The 7,944-nt window shown below is 31.2% G+C and overlaps 1 protein-coding gene across 1 annotated transcript in view; it reads right to left on the minus strand.

The window, feature by feature from the left end:
* Ythdf3 (YTH N6-methyladenosine RNA binding protein 3) overlaps window positions 1–7,944 on the minus strand; it is a 17,429-nt gene that overhangs the window by 9,160 nt on the left and 325 nt on the right. The window contains exons 2-3 of the mRNA XM_010641318.1: window positions 7,715–7,739; window positions 1,916–2,001 (exon numbers count right to left, since the gene is read on the minus strand). The gene's annotated coding sequence lies outside the window, so the exon portion shown is untranslated. The remainder of the gene's footprint in view (window positions 1–1,915; window positions 2,002–7,714; window positions 7,740–7,944) is intronic.

Here is a 7,944-nt window from a genome sequence, read left to right on the forward strand (position 1 = left end):
CATTTTTTAAACTATCTTTTAGAAGTGAAAACTTATGCAGAATTCCAATATATAAAAGAATAAAACAGCACAGCTCTGGTTACTATACTAGAAACCCTCCCAACACCCTTAACTAACCCCTGAAGTACCTCTTTGGATTTACAAAAACCTTTCTAACTTCTTATGACAATCAATCAAGTAAAGTAGTAATGACCAAGTAAAATAAGTAAGATGATTCTTTCTGGTAGCAATTCTCAAACTATCTTTTAAAGTCCACTAAAATTCCTTAAAAATAGCATGTGAATTTAAGACTAGGGAATTTCATACTATAGCCTCATCTTAGAACTTCATTTACATTTTGATACATAAACTGTGAAATCAATTGGAAAAAAGTTCAATTGGTTAGCCCAATAAACTTGCTAAATCTATGTTATCATAGAGGCCTTTTTAGGGGAACATTTACTATGCTTCATAAAGAATTTCTCAAAAAAGCTGGAAATCAGGAATGTTAACTGAGATTCATGAGCGAAAATATGACAAAAGTATACATAAAACTTGCACTAAATTTCAAAGCAAATGATCTACTTTTCAGTGATGTATTTTCTCACAACCTTTAGGTGGAAAAGTAAACTTGTTGAGATAAAAAAGATTAGATAAATGTGAAATCAATTTTTTCATTCTTTCAGAGTAGACAAATTTTCAGATTCTATCATCAATTTTTATTTTCTCATTTATTTATTCCCTTTCAATGTATGCTAGGAATGTTGCTCATCAGACAGGAGAGACTGGGTTAATGACCAAAAGGCAGATCAGACAGAACATTAACAACCACTCTCCAAAATGGTAAAAGTAATTCTACTTTCCACAAACAGGGAAATTACTTTTTGTTCAAACTGTCTTAACTGTTCAGTTCTATAGTAATACTTTCTTGGTTCCTTGAACTGTCAAAATTTTAAAAACTTTATGTTAAGATCTGGGAGTCCATTTTTCTTAAGCAAAACTAGAAAACTATTTTCATTCCAGAATGCTCTAATGAAACTGGTTAATACTGAAATTTTTCTTTTAAAATGTTTCTAGCAGTAACATACTTTTATTTATTTATTTATTCATTTGGTAGTACTGGGGATCAAACTCAGGATCTTGCACTTTCCAAGAAGGCGTGGTGCCAATGAGCTACATCCCTGGTCTTGTGACACACTTTTAATAACAGGCAGAAATGACACAGATAGCTTAATATCATTATTTTATTGTTTTTAAACATTTAATTTACACAAATCCTCAAAAGCACTATGGTTCAGTAGTGGTATATGCTGAGTATGTGTTAAGTCCCTGTGTTCACACCCTACACCAAAAATAAACAGAACAACAACAACAAAACTATCAGTTATTACTTAATAATTGAGCAAATGAATCTCCATGTTTACAATTTAGAAACAAGTGTTATAAAATCCTTAATTCTATGCCATAATATACCAAACTGTATTAAAATTTTCAGTAATTCTCAATAAAATTCAAATTAGAATTCATTATAAAAAATAAACCATCATTAACCAAAAATTTCACACAAAATCCCCTCACAAAAATTTCTAGCTAATTAAGCCTTTTTGCTTTAGTTATGAAGTTGATAGTAATAGTAAAAGATTATTTCAACATTCAAAATAATCTACCCATACTATATAAAAACAATACTCATCTTCAAATATTTTTCATTTCATAATCTAGTTTTAACTAACAAAAAGAGAATTAGTTTTTGCTACCTCTAAAAGAGAACTTTTATGCCATACATCTACAACTATTATCTATTACATGTGGGTAAATTAGATGAATTAACTCATGTTACAGTTAGCTTCATCCAATTAAAATATTTAACAGAAAAATCAGTTTATATTGAAAAAAAGTTTAACTTCCTAAAATCTGAAAGTAGCAGAAAACTTACCTGATTTGTCTGGCTACTTAAGTATGGCTCAAAATCATCATCATTTACAGCATCTTTCTGATGAATCGAACCGTTTTGTACTGAAACTAAAAAACATAATTTTATTAGAAGTGTTGTAATTTATGAAACTCATAATACAGCCTAACATTTTCAATTTTTTCAAACCAACTCAGAAAAGGTAAAACTGAATTCTTTATTCTTTTCATGTAAAACCTTCTTGAAGCATTATTAAAGATGAATATTTATGTGCCACAAAAAAACCTGACATCTTGTGACACATAAGCCCAAAGTTATACAAACACAAGCCAGTTATCCACCCCCATAGCAAAAATTTAAATATTCCAATTTCAACATTGTAATAAGGAAAGTAACAAAAATATTGGAAAGGATTCTCTATATGCTATAATTGAATCAAAAGTAACTATTTCAAGTACTGCTGTAAACAACTGAGAGATTTCCAAATATTCTCTACCCTATAAAATGTATGAATCCAATAAAGGCAAGTAAATGAGGTTACTATTTTAATCTAAAGTTCTAATAAATATCTTAAAGGTCTCCAGTTAAAGAAAGGAGCTAAAATCCACCTACCTGAAACAATATCACGATGAATAAACATAATTAGGAGACAACTAAAGGGCTCCATTTTAAACTAAAAACTGTGAGGACTGGATGAGTGTAGCTCAGTGGTAGAACACGTCTTAAAAATGCTCTGAGGTCCTGAGTTAAATTCTTATTACCAAATAGATGAACAAATATGAAGATTTTCACATGAATGTAAAAAAAAAAAATGATACCAAAGATAACCATTATTACTCTTGAAATATGTGAGAAAACAAGTCAGAATAACTTAGAATGCCACATTTGTTCAGAGATCTTTTCCATAAATGCTCTACAGTTAATTCTCTGAACATTATGTAAGAAATGCCTTTGAGCAAAGAATGCAAAACAAAGTCCTGAATTTGGATTCAAAGTCCTCTACCAAGAGAATAAGTGATCTCCAGTAATGGCTTAACCTAACCCTCTGACAACTACTCTTTCAAGGTTATTCACAGTACCTACTTCACGTCATCTGAGTATTAAATGACAGTGTTCAATAATCGTGGCTATTATTCTAAATATTACAAGATCCAAATATGAATAAAAATGACATTAGCATCATAAAACAATTCTTACTAAGCTAAAAGTTGTAAATGGTGTATACTGAAATGTGTGACAAAAAAGTTCAAAGTTTCTAAGCAATGATAATCTTTTAGAATAAAAACTCAATATTCAAAGATTTAATACTCAACTCTACAATGGCAGAAAGTACTGCAAATTATTGTTGGGATGATGAGTTTAAGGTATGCATTCTTCTATCAAGGACATTTTCATTATCTCTAGTTTTGCCTTATGTTCACATCTCCTAAAGTGTTACGCTGAGTTAACAGTGGCTTGGAAGCAAAGATTTGTGAAATGCCTTAGTTCTCTGCCATCTAATGAGCAGCAGCCATCAAAGCTGATGCTATTCTGTGAAGCCTTCAAAGTGGATTTCCTACAATACTACACTACCTCTCAGAGATCAAAAGATCAACACAAAGGACAACTTGATCTTGACTCCACTATAGTGGTTTAACTGTATTTGATAAAGACTGAATCAGAGCTGGAGTTGAGAATGTGCCCCACAAAGAGGAAAGTGCCTTAGGCTATATCCCCCACCATTTTAAAGGCTAGGTTTAATCATTTCAGTCTAAGAGATTATAGTTTTACCTACTTTTATCAAAGGTAGCAATGCATGGAATTTTACTTCTTGAAAAAAATGAAACAAAAACTTCAATATTGGGCAATTACACTAGTACAAATTAGCCAAAAGTTGAAACAGCTACTCAGGGCTGGGGTGTTCTATAGCTCAGTGGTAGAGCACTTGCAAAGCATGCATGAGGCCTGGGTTCAATGCTTAGCATTGCAGGATAAAAAAAAGATAAAACAGCTAATCACTTTGAAATTATACCTATTTCTTTTATAGATTAGATTCTTAGGAATCTAGTTCATGCTGCTACTACAATCAAAAAGTTCCTATTTAAAATGTATGCAATTATTACTACTACTCTTCATTTATTTGTTCTCTTCTAAGAGGCTGAGACCAAGAACTCAGTACCTGTATATACTAATACAATGTTAGTTATTTTTAATGATGCATGCATGTCTTAGAAGTTCTTCAACATACAAAGCATAAGTCAATCCAGGAAAAAATGTTCAGTTAAAAATATTTCACATCCTATGACCAGCAATTTGTGCTAAATTAAAACTCCAAACTAATCCTTGAGTTTCACATTCTTTAAAAGATTCAACTGCGTTGTAAAGACTTATTTTTTTAAACATTATTTAAAGATAATGTAATGTCTTGGAGACTGAATGCCATTAAATACTAATGAAATCCAAGTCAGTTCCATAGTCTGTTAAAGTTCTTCATGGGGAAAAAAGAACAGATGACTTACATGATTCTTCTCCTGTTTCCTCTGCTCTATGAAGCAGAGTCAAATCAATGATAGAACATGGGCCTTAGAAGCCAGGTGATTCTTTGCTCTGGTCCTGACTACACCAAGTTAGGAAAGTCAACAGATGTGTGCATCATGTTTTCCCACCTACAAAAACAGCGACAATACCATATACCCTCTATCTCCTTAAAGGAATGTTGTGAAGATTAATAATAAAATGAAGGCTAAAATGATAGTGAAGTACTTTGAAATTATTTCTAGGGAGGACAGGGAAAGAATACAACATAATATTGCCAAAATAAAAGGCTTTTTCCACTACTTTCCTGAAATGTTAAAACTTAACATAATTCCTTTAAATTGCAGTTGTATAAAACAATGTTGGAAGGAAGAGAAGAAAAAAGATAAATCCTTTTCCATATATTTGCTTATTCATAAACTTAAGGGGCTGGAGAAAGGAGGGAGCAAGGCCTATGATGGCATCTGACACTTCCATCAGGAGTACTGGCAAAAGTAGCACAGCACACTTTTATTCTAGCAAGCAAAAATTCTATTTGTTAGTAAAAATATAAAGTCAGTTTTCAAATTTATGGACCAACAGGTAAATAATTATCCTCAAATTTCAACTATCCTTTTTGGTACTACCCTTGCCTTGCATAATAGAGTTCTGACATTTCACACAGGGACATTCTATTAGTTAAAAAAAAAAAAAGAGTTCAAACTTATAAACAAGTAAACCTAGAATTAAGCATTTTTGCCTTAGCAAAGACACTGATAGCTCCTTTTAGCTCCTTTAGTACATGAAGTCCTTAAGGATATGCAGAAAAACACTTAGAACATAAAAGGCATTAAAGCCAGGCACTGTATTAGGTTAGCAATGTCAACTGAAGACAATTAGGAAAGGAAATATAGCATCTCTGAAATTATATTTTCAATTTAAAATAATTATGCTTTCAAAATTTTAAATGATACCAACTTCTCAGGAACATATATTTTTCATAAGCTGCTAAATTCTGAACTCAAAATTACTACTCATATTCTTAGACTATTGATGCTATAGTTCAAGAAATACCTACACTTTCTGCTTGACAAAAGCAAACAACTATAATAAAACAATTTCATTAGCTTGAATATAAAGTCAGCTAATGTTGAAAAGTTTCTCTCAGCTATACACAGTACAAGTTCACTGGTGGTGCTGTCTTAGCCTTATCACTTTCCTAGCAGAGGCATAAAACACAAGTAATGTATACCTGTATCTATGTACTTACAGAAACTCAAGTGATTACCAAAATTTCTAGGTCAATAGCACTTTTTTCTCCTCCTGCATAGATTTCATACAAAGTCTTCCTTCAGAAGGTAAAAAGAAATACAGCAAATACAACAGCTACTATAAACTACAGTAGTTACAGCAATTTTTTTATAGAGGATTTTGTTTTATAGAGGAGAAATTTTGACAAAAAGTGCAGTATGTTCAAGCTCAATTTTCAGGTCAGTACCTATGAAGAAGTCCAAAAAAAGCCCAGTCCATCATCCTATCCTTAGATGAAATTATGAACTGAACAAAGGAAAAGTAAAATTTCTAGAATAAAGAACTATCCAAATAGCCTGAATGTGTGTCTAAATACACAATCAGAAGTGACACTGATAGATTAAAATTTTTAAATAACCAGAAAATAGTTAGTAGGTAGTTAATTTACATCACAATAACAGTAATCAATACATGATATAGATTATAGATAACATATCTATAGTACAGATGTCAACAGGCCATACCTAAGTGAAATGATCTTGTTATAAGTCAAACTTACAGTAACAGACTACTAACTTACAATACTAGCTTACAATACAAATGATTTATGTATTTTGTTTTATCAAACAAATTAAGTACTTCATGGAACTTGTGTACTTACCTTAAAGCAGGTAACACAAAACACTTAGCATTTCAAATAGCCTTGCAAAGTGCCACCTCCCCACAGATCTAGGATAAAATAATTTACGCTAGGCAATAATGACCACAGATTTCATATATTTCCAAGTCTATAAACCTTCTACTGGGCAGACTAACAAAAAAATAAATTAACGAATCATTTCTTTAATATCTACAAATTTTTAAAAATTCATTTAAAATGCAACTATCAATTGAAGTCTATGTTTTTAACACAATAATTCTAAATATAAAATTGAAATTCTAAAAATCAAATTTTCTAAATGTTTATAGACTGAATTAAAACATCCTTAAGACAACAAATCTGTTTTTTAACACGGTACCATCTACCTGGTTATTCTTTAAGTGTTAACTAATCTATATATACAGAACCAAGTTCTTTCAAATTAACCAAGTTTGCAATAGGAAATAAAAACCCACAGAATTTAAAGAGCACAAATAAAAATATTAAGCTTACATCTAAAACGCTATTATAGTTCTCATTTTCTAAGGACTTAATGAAACAAAAACAAAGGATGCATAATTCTATTTAGTGTAATTTCAAGCCCTACTATATATGTTATAAATGTATAATTTGCTATAATGTTCCCTGGAAATACCCCAAGAAAAGTTATAGTTCTACACTAATGTCTTATGATCAAAATGTCAGGTTCAGACAGCTGATTACATATTGTTTCATATGGAGCTGATTACATACTGTTTCATATGGAGTACAAAATACACTTATTTTTTAGTGCTTTAGGTTTTATGGTACTCTTACTAAAAAGTGTATCATAGTTTCAGCAGAAACATCTGATTACATATTGTTTCATATGGAGTACAAAATACACTTATTTTTTTAGTGCTTTAGGTTTTATGGTACTCTTACTAAAAAGTGTATCATAGTTTCAGCAGAAACCTCACAATTTATTTCCTTTTCGGGCCTTTCTAAAATACCAGATTGAGTCACATTACAAATAGAACTATGTAACAAGACTACACACTCCCTTTCATTTATGAGTTCTTTAGGTGTTGTCCTGTTGCAATTGACTTTCACAAAATCAGTGATTGTCTGATTTTCACTAATATGACAAGGAATACTAGGTAAATTATATGTTTCAATGTATTCTAGACATGTAAAACAAAATACCCAATTAAGAAACTACTTATTGTTCAGAAGTGTAGAAATCTTTGAGGCAGAAGTTACATAACAGATAAAACTGCAAAACCAAAGAAATACTACTGCATTCACAATATCTGTTCAACAGAAATATAATTTAAAAAGCTTTTTTTCATATTTTCTATAGAAGTGGTTTCAAGGAAAAAACAAACACAAAAAAAATCTTAAACAGTTTAAAAGTAGCATCAAGGCAACACTGAGAACAAAAAAAACTTCAAACTCACCTTTATTTCCTTGTCCTTTAGGTCTCTGTGTAACAAGATGAAAGATGCGATAAAAAAGAAAAAGGAGAAAGAAAAGTGTGTTAATCGAAAACAACATCAAAGATAAGTTATTTTAAACAATCTGCGTAGGAATAAAACTCACCACAGCCCCCACAGCACCATTTCCCAAGCACCCCTGGCCTTTAAACCTCCCACCGCCTCTCGGAACCCGTCTCCCAGAGCACGCAGGA

Source organism: Fukomys damarensis, unplaced genomic scaffold (genome assembly GCF_012274545.1).
Source record: "Fukomys damarensis isolate Sample0158 unplaced genomic scaffold, DMR_v1.0_HiC HiC_scaffold_5, whole genome shotgun sequence".
Taxonomy (NCBI): Eukaryota; Metazoa; Chordata; class Mammalia; order Rodentia; family Bathyergidae; genus Fukomys; species Fukomys damarensis.